Genomic DNA, 19,901 nt, shown 5'->3' with positions numbered 1-19,901 from the left:
CAAAGTCTTTTGATAAAATGATTACACCATAGATTGCTCCTTCATGAACTGACTTTCTCACACCAAGGCAAGAGGGACCAAGATTGGGCTATTTTGTCCTCCTCCATCTCTCATTGCAAGTAGATTTAGGCGTCACAGTGACCACCGGGAGAGGAGCAACATCCTATTCGCAGTACCATTTTGGAGTCAGAGCCTGAAGCCCTCATCAGCTGCTAGCACCTTGATCATGGATTTCCCACCCTCTGTATTTTGCAATTAGCTCAGTCTGTGGACCTTTGTGTGTAGCGACACACACACACACACACACACACACACACACACACACACACAGTGGTGTGCCCACTGGTACAATAGGGGCAAGATTGTTTATGCAGGTAACCAACCTCACTTGATTGTATTTGAGCCCAAACCCACAGGAGGGACTCTGTTGCTGCAAACATGGCCAAATGTGTGACTAGGGAATTATCAGGCCCAAGGTGAGAACCTGTTGGTGGTGTTTTTCTAAATGACCATATTGTCATTATGTCTATATCCACAGAGTTGTGCTGTTTCCAGCCTCATCAGAGAAGGTCCGACGGGGGTGAGTAGTGGCTAATGCAGTGGTGATTGTTATTAATATTCAGGGTGCTGATGTAATCAACCGTGAGGACTCAGTCACAGATAATACGCCTGTATTAATTACTACTGCCACCCCAAGGCTCAGGCAGCATCACGGCAGAGGGGGCAGAAGGAATGTAAGAGCTGGGGAAGGTGGCAAGAAGAGCTCCGAAACTCTGTCCTCTGGCTGTGATGTGACTGTTTCAAACATGAACTCGCAGGATCTGGGGTTTCCGGCACAAAATCAAGCCCGTTAAAAATGCCAGCATGAAGGAGGGTGGGCTTGCTGAGGCTCTATCCCTAGCTGAGGTAGCTGAAGACAGCTGGGAAAAATACAGTCACTTCTCTTTGCCTGTGTGGACACTGGCAGTTTCCCCAGGCCCCAGTGGGTGATCCCACACCCATAAGCATAGGACAGTACTGCTTGGTCTCAGCAGGTTAAATGTATTGAGAGACACGAAGTTGGGAAGGAGATGTGATGGCCGGGTCCCAGGGAATTGGAATGGGGAGTGAAGAGAAGTTATAATCAAGGGCATCATATGCATATCTGGAATTTTCAAAGGATACTTTTTTTTTAAAGTAAAAATTATCAAAACGTGTATTAGCTAAAGAAGGACTCAGTAAAGGCAGTATGGAAGAGAAAGCTGCAAGTGAATAGTAACCTCATTTTAGAATGTGATCCCTTCCATAGCATACTCTCAGACCTACTTAGAGAAAAATCTCATTACCTAGGCCCGGTAGAGTAAGCTGAACAAAAAACCATGTCAGAATATAATACAGTAGCATGTGCCATGCACAATATATACAAGAAAGCAGGAGGCATTGGGAAGGAAAGCCAACATGCAAGAGAAAGCAATCTTCCAGTCTTTTGTCCATTGCATCTTATACCTGCTGTGCCAAATCTCTCTCTCTGCTCTTTCCACTGTTAAAATTCTAGTTTGTGCTGATGCCATTGCATTGCATTTCTGAAGTTCTTTCCATGGTTATCTCCATTAAATTACTGTAGTCATTTATCTTCATAAGAACCATATTTAAGAGAGGGGGAACTTAACCTAGGCCATGACATACAGTACCAGCAGTACCTAGGGCAGGTTGCATAATGCGGGCTCCCCATGATCTCCGACTCCCATTTTACGTTCCACCCCTGCCCACTACACTGATATTTGAAAATTAGTGAAATAATTTTAAGTTTCCCACAGTGATGGATGCATCTAAACCTTGCTTCGTGTCCTTGATTTGGAAGGCTAAGAACAATTTCCATAAGTTCATGGAAATTCAGCAACAGAAAACGGCATCCCAGAGGGAAGAATGCCTTCAAACGCCTGTGTCCTCAGTTCCTCGCATGCCGCAGGTACCCAGTGAAAGCGTGGACTCAAAATGGGTTGGATGGGTCAATTATGGTTGGAATATTCACAGATCAGTTATATCCAGTATTTTCTTGTATCCTTCCATAGGGTTGAGTGAGCTTGGCAAGGAGCAGGTTGATCCAAACACGCCAACTCTTCTTCAATATTATGGATTTTCTAAAACCCCAATGCATTCCTACATGGCAGTCTTTGGACTGTTTGCATTTAGAGACAAAGTCTCAGGCTGACTTCAGACTCATCTATGATCCTCCTGCCTGAGTGTGTGCTGGTGCTACAGGAGTAGGCTACCGTATCTGGCTCCTCCCTCACAGTCTGATCTTTCATTCTTCTTCTTCTTCTTCTTCTTCTTCTTCTTCTTCTTCTTCTTCTTCTTCTTCTTCTTCTTCTTCTTCTTCTTCTTCTTCTTCTTCTTCTTCTTCTTCTTCTTCTTCTTCTTCTTCTTCTTCTTCTTCTTCTTCTTCTTCTTCTTCTTCTTCTTCTTCTTTTTTAATAGCAATGAATAGACAGCAAAGTTGAATTCTTGCTGCAGGTCTGCTGTTATTTCACTTCCTGCAAATGCCAGTTCCATCTAATGTTTGCAAAGGTTTTGTGTAATAAAACCATAGCAGAGAATTCCAATCCACCCTTACTCTAGGTGCAAAACCAGCCTGGACTGAGACTTCATAGATGACAATGTCAGAACAGGAATCCTCATGGATGGCCCAGGAAAATGAATAAGACATTGTAACTCCCACACTCCCGACCCGTCTATCTCTATTTCCTTATTATCTGAGACATGTCACTTCATTTGTCTGGGCTGAGGGACCCTGTTTCTGCTCTAGGTGAGCTGGCTCTTTAATTTGGATCATTAAGTTCCTTTAGACTTCAGCGTTCTGTGGTTTTACAAGTTTCCTTACAGATTCTCAGGCTCTATTCTTTGGCATCCCGCCTCCTCTGTCCCTGCCTTGTCTCATGGCCTGTCAGTTGTACAACAATAAATAACTGGTTGGTTGCAAGAGAAGCATGTGTTGGATCAAGCTGATGTGTCTGCTCTCTGGCCCCCAGAGAGGACAGAGAAGGCTTTGATGTCTGAATGAGTTCCATGTTTTGACCTAGGGACCTCCCAATTCCACGTAGACACCCTTGCCAAGTATATGAAACAATTATTTACAATTAAAGAAGCATTCCATACCTCTTTCAAAACTGCCACGATTGCTTTTTTTTTAAAGGGGGAAGTGTAAGTGCACATATTCCATTTCTAATCCTGAAACATAGAAGGGGGAGAAAGGGGCTGTATTGGGACCTATTCTTCATATACAGATGCTGTTTAAAGACAGGAAAGGAACATGCTGAGTGAGCTGATTTACATGGTAATCTGGAGCTAAATGGACCCTTGTTAGCACGTGGAGGAAGCCGCGATGCCAGACTAAGAACACTCACACAGTACTCTGCAGCCTGCTCAAACCAAGACCCCAGCCATCCCTGGGTAAGAGCTGTATGGTGGCCCATGAGAGTGGATGCCTACAGGACATAAAATACTCTTTGTTCCATGAGATTTATTACTTTTCTTCCCTAATACTTTGTCAATGATTTCCATAGGTCTGCCTTCTCCCACTTCTTCCTTACTTCTTCAGAGAAAACTAGCAGTTTTCAACATGTTTTCTGCAACTCTAATCTTGACAAATACATCATTTCCTTACAGATTCTGAGGCTCTATTCTTTGGCATCAAGCCTCCCTCTATGCTAAAGAATTGATATGCTACAGAATATTTCTTCAGTCAGTTCACTCAGCATAACAAAGGCTTTGCAAGGTCCTGCTCAGGGTAAGGGTTCACACTGCCAGGGCTTAGATGTGATTTATCTTCCAAGGGTTTATGTACTACAAGACCATTGGCATGGTGCTACATACCTATAATCCCAGTACTTTGGAGGCTAGGATAAGAAAACTGCCTTAAGTTCAGGGCCAATCTGAGCAATAGTGTCAGACCCTGAAAAAAAAAAAGCAACAAGAGAAGAACAGAATACGTGAAAATTTCAAAAAGAAAGGTTAAAATGGTAGAACTTCTAAAAGAAGGCTCTTCATAGAAGGAAATTCAACCTGGGTCATCATTCTCAGAAGAAATTAGTATAGTCCTCTTAGAACCCTGATTACTTTCCACAAGAGTTGTTTGGTTAAACAAGATCAGCTGAGTTCCACAAACCCTCTCTTTCCTGTCTCACTATTTGATCTCCCTCTCCCTCTCCCCTCTCTCTTTCTTTCTCTCATGCAACTATAAATGTATCCTCTGTCTGTGATGTAGCCAGCAGGGCCCATCAGAGGCTGAACAGATGGGGCTATTTCATCTAGGACTCCAGCCTCAAAAACTATGAGTTAAGTCAGCCTATTCAGCTGTATGCAGAGTCTGCTATTCTGTTGTAACAACAGAAAATGAATTATTTTTATTTTCTTTTATTATTTTATGTGTGTGTTTTCCCTGCTTGTATGTTAGTGCACATATGTGTCTGCTGCCCACAGAGGCCAGAAGAGGGTGTAGGATTCCATGAAAACAGAATTACAAATGATTGTGAGCCACCATGTGGGTGCTGAGAGTCAAACCTGGGTCCTAAGGAAGAGCAGCCAAATCTGTTGACTGCTGAGCCATTATAGATGAAAGTTTCTGTTCCACCTAGTCCTGCAGGCATTCAGTACCAAAGAAACACACAGAGTCTGATATTAATTATAAACTGTTTGACCTTGCTCAGGCTTATTATTAACTAGCTCTTACAATTTAAATTAACCCATAATTCTTGCCTTTGTTTAGCCATGTGACTTGGTACCTTTTCTCAGTGAGGCATTCTCATCTTGCTTCCGCTGTATCTGGCTGGTGACTGACTCTCTGCCTTTCCTCTTCCCAGAATTCTCTTAGCCTGGTTTCCCTGCCTATACTTTCTGCCTGACTACTTGCCAGTCAGAGTTTTATTAAACCAATATGAGTGAGAAACCTTTGCAGTGTGCAAAAGCATATCCCACAGCAAGCCATCTATAGCACCCAGAAAATAAATTAATACAGCCAGAAGCAGCAAAACTTTTGGAACCCAAGGTTCATCTAAGGCCATCTTCATGCTCCCTAGTCTCAGACATCCTTCCTGATTCCTTTTGCCCTCCGTCACAATCACCAGTGAACCATTAGTTCTCCTCCTCTGAAGAACAATAGCTCTTTATTGCATTCGCTTCTAACTTGCAGTTCCACTTTAATGTTAGAGAAGCATACAGGTGTGTTTTATTCTTATTTTGAACCTTGCCTGTTTTAATTTTATGTATACTGCTATGAACAAAATCCTGGGTCTCAGTCTTCATCTAACACAGACCTGTTACACGAGAGTAACCTATAGGCGTTTGATGTATGATTCAAACAGGTCAGTCATTTTAAGAGCTAGCAGCTTTCAAATGTCTGCACCATCATACGCAAAAGCAACAGAATCTTCGGTCATGTTTTTTCAGTCCGATGCTCGAAGCTAGAGTCTAGAAAATAAAAGCAGGAGATGTGGGCACACCATTTGTCTCCGCACTTGTCTTTGCTAACTAGACAATCCCAGAGAAGCTGCATAGCATCACCCTCTCCTCCACACATCTGGAACTGGGTTTCAGACATTCATGCCATTCATTTACTGCAATTCACTTTGACTTCATTGGAAAATATCAGTTTCAAGGAAGTTGCTATAGTGTGATCATATGGCTACGATGAATAGCATTTGTAGGCCCAGTGTGGTGTTATAGCATCTGATGCTAAAAATTTATTGCCTAAAATGATTATTCTGTTCATTGAATATTCTAATTATGTTTTAAGCTTAAAAAATAAGAGTTATAAACAGATGATTACTTTTCAAAGTATTTTAAGCCCATTAAATGTCACTAATATCAGTTTTCTTCAGGGACAAGTTTCCAGATAGGTTACCCAATCCAACATGGTTATCCCTAAACATATGTACATAATAGCCATGTCAAATGGACCCAGTAGGTGATTTGTGTATATGTGTGTGAGTGTACAACTACAGAAGAAGAGGTCATTTATTTGAGGGGGAATATGGGAGGAGTTGGGGATAAAGAGGGATAGAAATAATGTGAATACAATATTCAGGCGAAATTCTATTTTAAAATGTAAACATAACTAATATTAACATTACAGTGCTGGAGGAAATTAGGTCTGGTTTTGAAAGCCATGACAAACAAGTATAACAATAAATGTTCAATTTTAAGTCCTCTGGGCATAGAAGAAGAAAAAAAATGAAGTATTTGTTATCAGTAAGGATTTGAATCAACCAGTAAATATCCATGTATTGGTCTCTTCTTTGCATCCAGTTCCCGGCCATGAAGAAGATCATATGTCAAGTGGAAGCTTGTGTAAATTACAAATCTAGTTAGCAATAGAGGCAGAGCAGTAAAGTTTAAAGCTACCTTTGTTCTACCCACATCCCCACAGTTTGTTCTACCCACATCCCCACAGTTTGTTCTACCCACATCCCCACAGTTTGTTCTACCCACATCCCCACAGTTTGTTCTACCCACATCCCCACAGTTCCTGCAATAGTTTCTCCCTCTAGTCCAGGCTAACCTTGAACTCACTATGTAGCCCAAGCTAGCCTTCAATTCAAGGTCCTTCTGCTCTGCCCCCTGAAAAACTCGGATTACACGTAGGTACATCACAGCTAATTCCGTATATTTTCCCCATTAGAAACATAAAACCTAGAAAAGTCAGCCAAGTGACAGAATCAAAGGCTTCTACCTTTTAAATAAAGCCTGAGCCAAAGCATGTGACCTGACTCCCAGTCAATAGCTTTGTCCAATATGAAATATTCACTAACTGACAAATACTGTTACTATCCAAAGCGAAAGGGAACATGGAAAAGGAGGAAGTGAAACCACCCATAAAAGAACAGAGCCGGCCTCAGGGAAGGGTCTGGAGGGCCATGCTTCTATCTTTCCTAGGGTCTGGCGCCAGCTGGGAGTTGACATGAGAAGAGACCAATCCGGAGATGTGCCTGATAAAAACCAGCAATGAAATCCCTGCATGGAAAGAATACACATTGGATTTGAGACCATTTTTAAAATCAACCTGAGGAATCCCAGATCTCTTCCATGGGTACCATTCTGACTTTGCTCATCATTCTTAAACTACAGAATTCTCCTCTGACCCAGAGAAGACCCTTGGGAGAGATCTTGCTAGAGACAAAAGACATGCCCAAGTCCTTAGCCACCATGAGACTGTCTAGTCTCAAAAAGAATCATATTTATGATGTAATTATGAACTCCCACATAAAAGTCCTAAGAACAGAAACAATGATTGACAAATGAATGTAATTCAAGTTTTTAACCACCGTGCCTCCCTTTGCCTTTGACCTTAAATATAAAAATGGACCTGGTTCATATCCAGTCATCTAAACATTCTTTTTCTATCAGAGATAAATTTGATATTGGTGATATATTTGTGTGGATATGTCATATGAAACAACAAGTAAGTAAACTTAAAACACTCAAATTTCTTTAAAATCCTGAAAGAAATCCATTGACAGATTTTCTTAGGAAGGAGCAGAGAGCAGGAAGTTCAAAGGCATTGTTAGCTTCTCAGGAAGATTGCCTAGGAGAGAGAGTTTGGGGTGGAAACTGTCCTGGTCTATATATACGTGACTATACCTGGGTTGTGGCATTGCTAGGATTTTTGTGGTAGAGGACAAACATAGATTCTAGTAGAAAATAAATGAAAACTGAAGAAGCTGTTAGATGCTCTGGATGAGGTTTATAAAATTCCCCCCAAATCTACACAGTCGGACTTAACCCACCAGCTACTAGCACTGTCCACAAAATCATTTCCACTGCAAGTCAGACAAACTTGGCGTCTCCCGCTTTCTCAGCCTTTTCCATGATGCCACAATGTTAAATATACCGTGAATAAGTTCTAAAATGTTCTCCAAATACCAACTGTTTATCTTTCCCCACTGTAGCCAAACTTTACTTGTATGAAATTATTTGGAGAGAGAGAAGAGGAAGGTCACAAACCTGGAGGTGATAAGATCTGGTCCCTAACCCTAGGGACCCCAGGCACTCATACCCGAGTCAAGGGAGGAAAGATGGACTCTATGAGACACAGTGACTGACAGTTTAGGAGAAAATATAGCACAAAGCATGGGAGTGGGGCCCTCTCCCCTCTTCATGAGGCACCCCCTCTATCCCTGGGAGAATGTTAGGAAGAGTGCAGGGAGGGGGGCACCCTCTGTAGCCCAACAGAATTCCAGACAAAGAGAACAGATTGATTTTGGTTAGTATTCTGTGACCTCAAAGGTATATGCATAGTGATGCAAATATGTGTGGATGACAGCTGGAAGGAAACCATAAAAGCAGAAACAGTGATTATTTATGGCAGCAAGATGAACTGTGTTTTATGTAATTTCATGGGATGTTATCTATTTTCCAAATTTCGTAGAGTGAATACGTATGAAAACTTTTTTTTTATTCAGAGACAAGGAGTTTGTAGTCACCCTGTCGCCGATTGTTTCTGGACGGTGTGGATCCTCCGTGGAAATGTTGACTCTGTACTCGATCTACAAGTGCACTTGATGATCACCAGGCCGAAATGATACACTGAAACGAAACCTGGTTTTAATTAGCAGCTAAAGGGTCTTGTTTCTTGTTGCCAAGCCTGAGGACCAGAGTTCCATCTCTGGGACCTACAGTGTGGATGAACAAAACTGATCTCGGCTCTTCACTGTGCCATACATACACCCAAGCATGTTCCCGTGGGTGACACACACACACACACATGCAACACACACAATCAACATGCATGCACACACATGTGTGCATACATATCTAAATAACTAAAAATAGAACAAATGAGTTTTACAAGTAGAGGAGAAGATGAGGTGACAAATGGCTCTGTTACCGGTTATATAATTACAACTTTTATCTTTTGTTCTTTCCAAAAAGGTCAGTTTTTCCAGAAATGACGAACAAGACCATAATTATCACTCTCTGGGGCTAATCATTAAAATTGGCGTGGTATTTTCCTAGAATATCAATTCTAACTCAATAAGTAGATAATTGATCGACTCTCCAGACAATTTGGGGGTTTTCCAATATCACATATTTTGCGCTGGTGTCTCTAGAGAGGGATGAAATGGTTTACACGTGTAGCATGCTGTGTATCCTGCTCTCGCTCCTGTGGACTCTCTACTTCATCTGCAAGAGGTTCCCCTTGAGACAGCTGGCCTTCAAAAACTTAATTTAATCCCCACGTAATCCTGTATCTTAATCACATATATTTAATTGACTGTCCTAGAACACTATAACTCAACCTAGCATCTGAAATGTAATATGGTTTCCCATCAGTCGGACCCAATTACGGCAAGAAAAGGATTCATTTTTCTAGAAACAATATAGGAAGATGATATTCAAACCCAAGAGGCATGTGGGCCTCAGTGTTAGACAAATGACTAAGGCGTGGAGACACACAAACTCTGAGGGGCCAGGCTTGGAAGTAGGTAAAAAGAAAAGCATGGTAGAGGGTGTCAGATGCAAGGACTCCTAGAAATAAGAGTCTGCAAATGTGCGATGCTCGGAAGGAAGATGGATGCCTAGGAAAGTGCTGCCCCCAGGGCCTCACTAAGCCGAATATGTCCTGATGAGTGTGATGTAGCAGCAACGGTGCTTTGTATCACTACTCCCACAGAATAAATTACAGATATGGGTTTCGTTGAATCATAACAACAGTTCATTCAAAGGACATTCAGAATTTTGATAAGTTTTCTTATCCACCCAATCTCCTGCCAAAGTGACCCCAATCTAAAACTCAGGGAAGGCTTTAGAAGTCGAATGGTTTCATTATGAAGATGCCATACAAGTCTCCATCATAGGCATTCATATATAGGTGTGCATGGTTTTAACCTGGAAACCCAGTACCTGGCATGTATGTATACCATTCAGATATGATTGATTAAGAGGTGGCCACTGAACTGAAGAAGTTCAAATTTCTTAGGTCAAGTTCACTGGGAATCTCTAAAACTTAAAAAAAAATTAACTACATCCTCGCTTTAGGTCCATGTTTTTCTTTCTGATGCCCTCTGTCCAGGTGGCCGGAGAAATCTAAGAGGAAAATTTTGCAAAAGCCCCTACATCATAGAAAATCTCGACACCGAAAATATGGGCAACTAACTCTCTAGTCAATTGTGTTCCTGGTTGATCTCAGTCTGCCCAGGGAAACAGGCAAAGCCAGCTGGAAGACAGGGAACAGAGCAGCGTGTGTCTCCTCCTTGGTGGAGAAAAACCAACTGAGATTGTGAATATATTTGTCTCATCAAATTAATGGTTCTGCCTGAGTAATGACCCAGAAATCTTGTAAAAATGAATTCACTTTCCCCATTATAAACATTATCCAACCAAAGATAAAGATAAAGATTTTTGTCAAATCTCAAAGGAGGATGGGAATGGCAGTCAAGAATCACTATAACTCTCCATCACTGCTACCTCCCCAGGCTTTCTCACTGTTTCCATTTGCAAAACACTGCTCTTTAATTCCATTGCCTGGAAGGATAGTGGCAACGGAAAGTAAGGGCCTTGAGGTTTTGTTTTGTTTTGTTTTTATCTCAGAAAGAGATAGGGAGGGAGAGAAGGAGAGAAACAGAAAGAGTCAAGTGAGAGTCAGGCAGACAGACAGAGAGAGAGAGAGAGAGAGAGAGAGAGAGAGAGAGAGAGAGAGAACCCTGAAAAGTTTTGCTTTCAATGGAAGTAAATAAAATGAAAAGGTTACTAAATACATTTGGAAAGTAGGGAAATCCAAATCCTACCTATACAGTAAAATGAGTTGAAGTAAAATAATACACTGTTTTCAAAGTGATTTTGACCCATATGATCAAGATAATCCAAGAAACATTTGTAAAACTTGTTCCTTGAGAAAATATTTTCACTTTTAATTTATAGCATTTGCCAGTTAGGGTGATAAAATTATCATCACAGTTCCTAGTCTTCTTCTGGAAGTTCTTAGATAGAAAGCCATGTTTAAAGCACAGAGAACACAGCCTGAGGCAGACAGAATGGACGCCAAAGCACAGCTCTGTGTGTACTGTGTATCTTTAAGTGGGTTAATTCATCTCTCTGAGCTTTGTCTTCATCACCACTAATCAATTCTTTCTAAGGCCACGACCCCTTAAAACATTTCCTTATGCTGTGGTGACCCCCGAGCGCAGAATTATTCTCGTTGCTACTTCATAACTGTAATTTTGCTACTGTTATGGATTGTAATGAATCTGATATGTAGGATATCTGATAAGCTACCTCTGTGAATGGGTCATTCGATCCCCCAAAAAGGCTGAGACAGGATGGTCTACAAACCTGCACATCTGCTGTCTCCACCTTTCCAGAAAAAGTTTGTGAGCACCTCGTACAGTGACACACGGCTACGATTACACACTAGGGAGGCCGAGACAGGAGGGTCGTGGGTTCCAGACTATCGTGGGCTGTACAGTGAAACTCTGTCTCAAAGAAACAAAGAATGAAGTGAGTTTGCCAATTTCCGCAGTAAAGATTTTTTTTTAAAGTATTGATACTATGATTACTCTCGCTTTTATGCGCAGTGACTTAGAATCACCATGGAAACTGGTGAGGGGGGGACTTTCATTCTCCGTCTCAAATTTCTGCCCAAATTCTTAACTATGCTGAGAGAACAAAGAGTAGCAACAACTTTCAGGAAGAATGTTTGCAGGGAGAGTGGGACTCATATATAATATTTTTCACATATGCATTGTCTTTAGGTTCAAAATGAATTTACTAAAAATCATACATTATCACTGGCTCATCACAAAAATAGTATCTCAAAAATTATCCTGAAAACCAAACAAAATCATGGCCCGATTATCCTTGACACGTCTTGTTCTGTCTGAGCTCCTTTGAAGTTATTGAAAATAGAAAGATAGAGGATCTCCCCAGAGGGGTTCTGCACCTGACTCAAAGTTCACCCACAGCCTCTGGGTTCACCCAAGTTATCACTGAAGGAATCTGTTAAAAGTGGAAGAGTGCGGACAGACCGGACTCTAAAAGTTAAAGTTTTCCAGAAAGGCACTTAAAATGGGAAAGCACGTCTCCTCCGCTACGCCCTGACCTGCTTGCTGATAAATTGGAGAAACCTGTACAAGCTGACTTCAAGGTGTCACTGTGTTCTGTTGGCATCTCCTACCAGAACACACTTTATAGTAAAATGAAAAGGTGAAAGCAAACGGTACAGGCACCTGGCTGCTTATTTCTGAGGCGGAAACAAGCAACACGGAAATAAACATCAGACATTTCCTCCAGAGACCTCGGCTGTCCTTTCTTCCCTTTGGCCGAGTCACCTTAGAAATTATTTCACTCAAACAGGAAACTTTTACAAATGTAGAACTTTTCCAGCCGGTCATTGAACTTCAGAGACAGAATGCTAGGTTGTGAGTTAGAGTCGGAACGAGGAGTCAGAAGGTTTAGAGCTCCTTGCTGTTTTGATTCGTTAACATTTCATTTCGTTTCTTTCCTGAATGCCTCTGGGATTGAGCGGAAATGTGAGATTTGAGACACGGTTTTACAACTGCATTAGAGAAGCCTGACAAAACTTACAACGAAAATACATCACCTGAACACAATAAACAGGACCAATGATCCAATAAGGTAATCAAAGTAATTGGGGCGCGAGAATCGTGTTTCCCAGTAATGGGCAGGTGAACATGAAATTCCTACACTCAAAGAATGCACACTTTCTGCTTATTTATTGACTCCAATTCCATTAACTATGTTGCAAAGCACGTGGTTGACTTAAGGGGGATATAGAAATTCAATCAGAGTACACGTGTGCACACACATGATCATGACCTTGCCGTGCTCCCTCCCTGAAACCGACTGGGAGCTTTCTGTACTGAGCAACTTACATCGTGTGAAGAATCTGGTCACAGAGAGGATTAAAGAAAGAGGGAGAAAGTTTCAATGCCAGATGACATAAAATAGGAAAACGGTTGAGCGGGTTGACAATTAAACTGCACCCCAGTGTAGTCTCCCTTCGGGTCCTGGCCTCCCTCGTGCTGCAACTGAGTAGGGCAAGCGGGACGGAGGGGATGGAACACAAAAGCTAGTCCCTCAGACTCATAAAGCCCCACGTAGCTGGAGAGCAGCGTTCTTAGATGCGCTAATGAACAAGCATGGCTGCGTCTCAGTGTTGTTTCAGAGGCGGCTCGCATTTTATCACCTGTGGGAAAACGTCTGATTTCTGTTGTGGGGTATCCACCAGAGAAGACAGCTTGGCCACAGGCCTAAGTCAATAGAAAGCCTTTGCCAGCTGTCTGGCAACTACACTGTGTGTTCAGGACCCCAGAGTTCTCCCAAGTTTTTCTCAGGATGAGCTTTTAAGACTAAAAACCATGTCAAGGGTTGACATACTTTGGTTCACAAGAACGGATAGTCGGAAGCTGAACTACAGAAGCAAAAAAGCAAGGTTAGTACATTTAGAGACTTTCCCAGAATGACTTTGATGGAGATTGTTTCCTTGTGACTGGAGGTGCTATCTGCATCCCGAGTTTTACACCCTGAATGGCACTCCTACCACAGAGTCAGTTGGATGAAGGCCTGGGGGCCTACTAAGGTCTGGGGACTGTTACAGTTTCACCATCCATGAAGAAGCTGACTAGATGGAAACGACCACGTCTGGGGGGGTCATGTCTGTAATCTCAAAACACAGGAAGTGAAGGCAAGAGGATCGTTATGAGAGTTCAAGGTCAGCCTTAGTTATGTAGTAAGTTCCGGGTCAGTCCGGGCCAAAAATTGGGACCATTTCTCAGCCAACAGAAGAAAGGAACGAAGAAAGGAAAAGAGGGAGGGATGGAGGAAGGGGGAGGGAGGAGGAAGGAAGGAAGGAAGGAAGGAAGGAAGGAAGGAAGGAAGGAAGGAAGGAAGGAAGGAGGCCTCATGGATTCCCATGAAGTTCTTGTATTCTCTCACCTCTTCAGCTGTGAGCCCTTTGGTTTTTAGCTCATCTTGACAGGGTGGAATTTCCCGGGAGGATGGGCGCACACCCTTCCTCCACCATCTCCTTGACTGCTTCAATTATACAGCACTTTGCAGTTTCTGCAACTCACTCATCACATAGCATTTGCAAACATCAATGTTCTTCTCTGTCTCCTAAGATAACAAAGCCAGTATTAACTAACACTCATCATTTATATTGCATGATCCATCCTCAGTTCCAATGTGGGAAAATAATTATGGTCAATTTTTACTTGTATGCCTTGTCTAAATGACTCTCTCATATAAGCAGTGCTTCCTGCTTTAGACACCAAAGCTTCATTTTTAACCATTTTGTATAAAATCCTTTTCAATAAGAACTTGCATATCACAAAAGACAGAGAATATAGATGCATGTATTCTTAAACGTGCCTGCACTAACAAGGCTGTAATCTTTAAATGATATAGTATAGTTCTGTTGTTTTGAGTCTAGAAAATCCTCCCCCTGTTCTTACCTGTGGTCACTTCTGTCTCTTGATCCTATTACTACCTCGGATTCTTTCATACCACTGAATTACTATCAACCAAAAAGTTATGCGTTCATATTTATTAAGAAATAGCTGCTAAATAAGGCTGCTGAGAGGACATAAAAACTGTTAAGTAGTTTGATACAGAAATCCTACAAAAGTTATTTCCTTTCTTAAAGAAAGCCCCTTCCAATTTTCTCTCCATGGCCGTGTTCTAGGAAAACTGACAGTGGCCAAAGTTTGGAGCTCAGATTAGCCAGGGGGTCTGTGAATTTCAACGTCTGTCGTCCCATTTCTAACAGCTTCAACTGTAAGGAAAAGCAGTAACCCATGAGTAATATTATTTTTGTAACCAGAATTTTTACTGTTAATATTATTTTATTTCATTCATCCATTATTTCATTCATTCGTTGTTTCATTCATTTGAGTGATGCTTTTGTTTGTGTAAGATTTTGTCATGTATCCCACACCGCTTTCAATCTGGCAATTCTCCTACCTCCTCCTTTGGAGTGTTGGGATTAGAAACGTGAGCCACCATGCCCACCTGTATAGTCTCTTAAGTCACAGATATTTTGAATAATACCTTCCCAAATTACTCAGGGAAAGAAGGTAAAATTTTCACCTTTGGAAACTTACACACAGAAAAATCTTTTCCGAGCATCGTTCCTTTAAAGAGAGATCAACCCAGGGAATACCAAAGTTTGTGTTGACACTAACTAGCTATGGGCACTTAAAGTCACTTGATTTACCTAATCCAACTAGCACATTTTCTAACAATTAATTGATAGCACTGGGGAAAAAGAAAAAAAAAAAAAAACAAACTCATCAGGTATTTTACCCTTTACTGGAAGACAACAATATAATCTGTGACAAGGGTGCCATCTAGTGTTCGCTCTATTTACCAACGGCCTGACCGACGACCATCACTAAATCCATTGTATGGTTAGTTATTGCTACTATAGGCACACACTTAGGGTTTTACACTAAGGTATCTGGGGTAGCTAGTCTAAACTTCTGTATTAGTTTTCTTCCGGTGGCTGTGATAAACCCTAACCAAAGTCAAAAACTTGTGGAAGAAAGGGTTTGATTTGGCTCACAATCACTGGCCATGGATGAGGGAAGTCCGGAAAAAACTCAGGTGGAAGCAGGGACCATGGAGGAATGCCGTTTTCTGGCTTTCTCTCCAAGGCTTGCTTAGTCTGCTGTCTTATACACCCAAGGACCACCTGCCTAGCGGTGATACTGCACATGGTGATCTGGATTCTTCCACATTCATCATTAATCAAGAAAATAGCCCACAAGTTTACTTGCGGGCCAATCGGATTGGTGCAGTGAAGGTTCCCGTCTGGTTTGTGCTTCTGTCCATTTGACCACAAGATAAAACAAACAAACCAGCCAACAAGATCCAGCACACCTTCTTGGATGGCACTTGAGAAAACTGAGAACTGATGTGACAAATACCCTGGCTAATTGTCGTGCGCCTAAAAGTTACTCCGTTGATTGACTCTAAACCAAGCACGTTTGATGTTTATATTTTCTAGCTCCTCATAAAAGACACACACACGCACACGCACAACACACATAATCTTCAAAAACACAAATGCGATACCTGAGTTATTCTTGAATTCTTCAGATAACTTAGAAAATACAGGTCCTGGCTCAGTAACTGAATGTGTTTTGCTACGTTCTGTGTTGTGATATTTTTACTGTAAGTATACTGTGAGCTCCCTTAAAGCAGAAATTACAGAGAAGCCTGGGACAAAGTATTAGCACATGTCTAGTTTAAAGCCACGGCTCTACCTAACTATCCAGAATAAAGACAAGGAATGTCTCGATTAAATGAAACAAGCAACAGGAGGGAGAATCAAACAGCCGGCAGAGTCCCGGCCGTGATCGCTCCCCTTCAGCCAGTAGCTCATAGTTTCCCCCACATTTGATCTACTAAAATGGCAACAATCAGGGAAGTTATGTGACCTCTGGGTAAAGATTATGTTCCTAAGTCCCATTAGCAAACAAAGTTGACAAAGGAGGCACACAGTGACTATAACTATGTGCCACTTCTGAGTCTGGGACTTCAAATGTCTGGGATGTGAAATTCTACTGTGGTTTTCTCTTCCTTTGCAAGACAAAACGCAAAGTGCCAGCTACCGAAGTATAGCCGCTCAGGTAACTACTCTGTTCGTGGGTCGAGAAGGACCCATAACCCCACACTTGGGATGGGGGTCAGAGAAGGCAGACAGAGACCAGCTACTTTTTTTAAATGAAGTTTTATTGGCACACTGTTATATTCATTTCATTTTCCCGGTTATAGCTACCTGTGCCCTACAGCAGCTGAGTACTTATAGTAGTCTGTGTTATCCTGGAACTCTACAATATTTCCAAAAGGACTTGCCAACCCCTTCACCCTGAACTACATAGAAGGTACACAGGAACAAAGAGAAAATCAAGTTGCTAAAGCGATCATTTTTGTTAATGATAAGAAACAAAAGCCTAGGCGTCTACCTTAATATATTTAGAAACTTCTTTCATATGCCAAGTAAGGCTTTGCCAGTTGTATTTTATGAATTGGAGTTCTGTGTGCCTTCTATCTCTTTGCCTAGGCGTTAACTGATGGCGGGCGAGGCGGGGAAGGGGGAGAAAGCAACACTCACTAGCGTTGTTGGGGTCAGGGTAAATCTCACCAGCAGAGGGCTCCACTTGACCTTTAATTTGCCTCCCATTAACAAATTTCACCAACGACTTGCACCCTGGATCAGCATCATTGTCTCCACCATAGTCCCTCTGTCAACTTTGCCAAGATTAGTTCTCAAGGATACAAATAATTAAAGGTAATCCAAAGTCAGCGTCGCTGAGAGGGGTGGGGTGAAGGTTAATTCATGTGTCTGTTTGACTAGGGAAGGGACCCCCGTACTATAGGGGTGCTCCTCTCTGGACCCCAGATTAGGCACAGACCACACCCAAACACAGATTCCAAGCGCAAACTCAATGCAAAAAGATCCTTTGTTAAGTAAGGTGGAGAGACAAGGTGGCTGAATCGGACCCAGGCAGAAACCAAGGACTGGAGAACCCACCCTGCAAAGAAAAGACCAGATATCAACACCAAGAGTTACAATCACTCTAAACCCAGAAGCCTAAACACCAGACATAAATATACACACCAATGTACACCAGATTTTTATAGAGAAATTAGACATACACAATAAAGATAGCATCTTCAACAAATGGTGCTAGTCAAATTGGATGACTATATGTAGAAAAATGCAAATAGATCCATATTTATCACCATGCAAAAACTTGTTCCAAGTGATCAAAGGCCTCAACAAAGGCCAGATACAATACATCTGATAGAAGAGAAAATGGGCAGTAATCTTGAACTTATTGGCACAAGAAAGGACTTTCTTTGGATAACATTGTTGGAACCTGTCTCTAAGTTTGATAATTAGCACTCACAAACCCTAAAAGGAAGCATGTAAACCCTACCAATCCCCTGCCTTGCTGCAGCCTGTCTACCTGGTGATCCCCTGGGCAGCTAGGAATAGAGATTGTTCATGACTTCCTTTGCTTGCCTAACACACATAGGTCCCTGGGCTTGATCCCCAACATGAAATAAAAATAAAATTCATGTAACTTTCCCATGGTAGGACATTTCATTAGGTGTAACTTACACCCACTTTCTCGGGGCATTGTCATTCCTACTTGATGCAAAATGAAGTATCTCATTTCCTTAAAGTAGTTGTTTTAGGTCAACATTAATATCTCACTTATTTGGGGGCTGGAGCAACGGCTCAGCAGATAAGAGCGCTGGCTACTCTTCGAGAGGAACTGGGTTTGAAGCCCAGCACTTACATGGCTCACAACTGTCTGTAACTCCAATTCCCAGGGATCCAAAACTCTCTTTTGGCCCCCACATATACAGGCAAAACAGCAATGAACATAAAATTAAGAAAAAAAAGTAAAGATTTTTTTAAAATCATTCATGTATTTGTATGTGGATTAGGACAACATTTACATTTTCACTGATAACTGAGTGATTCTAAGTACTCAGAATCAGTGCGGGTGCAGGCCGATTTGCTAGGAGAGAAAATGATCTGACCATGAGGAGAAAACTGGGTCCTTCTTTACCAGCAGATACTCAGGGCATTTCTAGTACAGTCTTCCTTTGATGATGCCTGAAGACTGGACATCTGGAAGTTAGTCCTTTACACTATATTCTCAGCTGTGAGTTACTGTTGGCCCAGTGAGACATTAGGTAATGGCTATTGGCATAGTCTGCTGTCACATTGGGACAAAGAAGGTATTGACTCTGAGTGGGTTGGAGCTAGAGGACTATTTCAGCACAGAGGATAGTCTACCACACACATATAGTTACTATCTAAATATCCATAGTGCTGAATTGGGAAAACTCTAACCATAGGCTTTGGGGACTTAGGTGAAACAACATATTTAAGTCTAGTTGTCACTTATTTAGTGAAAATAAAGTCAGAGGCTTTCCTGAACGCTGGTTTTCATAGAGACCAGGAGGTGGAGAAGAATCAGGGCATGCCGGTACCTTCAGAAAAGGCAAAGGTAGCCTTCTGAAAAATGAGAAGAGAGACAAACGTAGGTTACAAATGCAGGTTTGTTGTTACAAATTTACAACAAAGGGAGGATAGTATGGTCCCTGGAAATGAGAAGCTATTCATTGAAAAGTTATTCAGGAAGTATTTGTCACAGGCAAGTGGATCTCTGTGAGTCTGAGGTCAGCCTTGTCTACATAGTTCCAGGACAGCTAGGCTACATAGTGCGACCCTGCCTCACCCTACCCTCCTCCGCCAAATGTAGTGGTGGCGGTTTAGGGTGGACGTGGATGGTGGCAAACGCCTTTAATCCCAGAATTAGGGTGGCTATCGTAGTAGGTTCCCAGACCAGTCAGTTCTACATTGCAAGTTTGAGGCTATCCCTGACTAAGTAGCGAGACAAACAACAAACCAAGTAGTGGTTGCCATTAGGACAAGCGGTCTAACTATAAAGTACAGATGCTTAAATAAGAGGAAGCGAATCTCGAGCCCCCCGAGATACAAATGACTTTCACGTGGATCAGAAGTTATTTCCTGAAATAAAATGCTGACTGTATTTGTGTGCCTTCTTTGGAAAAGCTCCGTGATGCCCTGAGGAATGACTGAGCAACGTTGCTTGTCCCCCAAACCAAATCGGTCCCGTTCCTATGAGGAAGACTTGAGTCACCGCTTCAGAGTGTCCTTGTCACCCAACAGGCCACCAAGAGTGCATCTGAAATAAGTCAAAGTGCCAGAGACCACAACCAGCTTGCCCATTGCTTCCGGGAACTCAGTCCAAGCGGCTCGTATTCACTACGGTGGCCGCTAAGGCCCTACAGGTGACAGAAAGTCAGATGAGCGGGAGGGCGCTTGCGCGCTTCACTGGTAGTCTGGAACTGAGTTAAGGGAG

This window comes from Alexandromys fortis, unplaced genomic scaffold (genome assembly GCF_014885135.2).
Source record: "Alexandromys fortis isolate MF-2015 unplaced genomic scaffold, M_Fortis_MF-2015_v1.1 scaffold_37, whole genome shotgun sequence".
Classification (NCBI taxonomy): domain Eukaryota; kingdom Metazoa; phylum Chordata; class Mammalia; order Rodentia; family Cricetidae; genus Alexandromys; species Alexandromys fortis.
The sequence above is the reverse complement of the archived record's forward strand: the minus strand, read 5'-3'. Positions refer to the sequence as shown.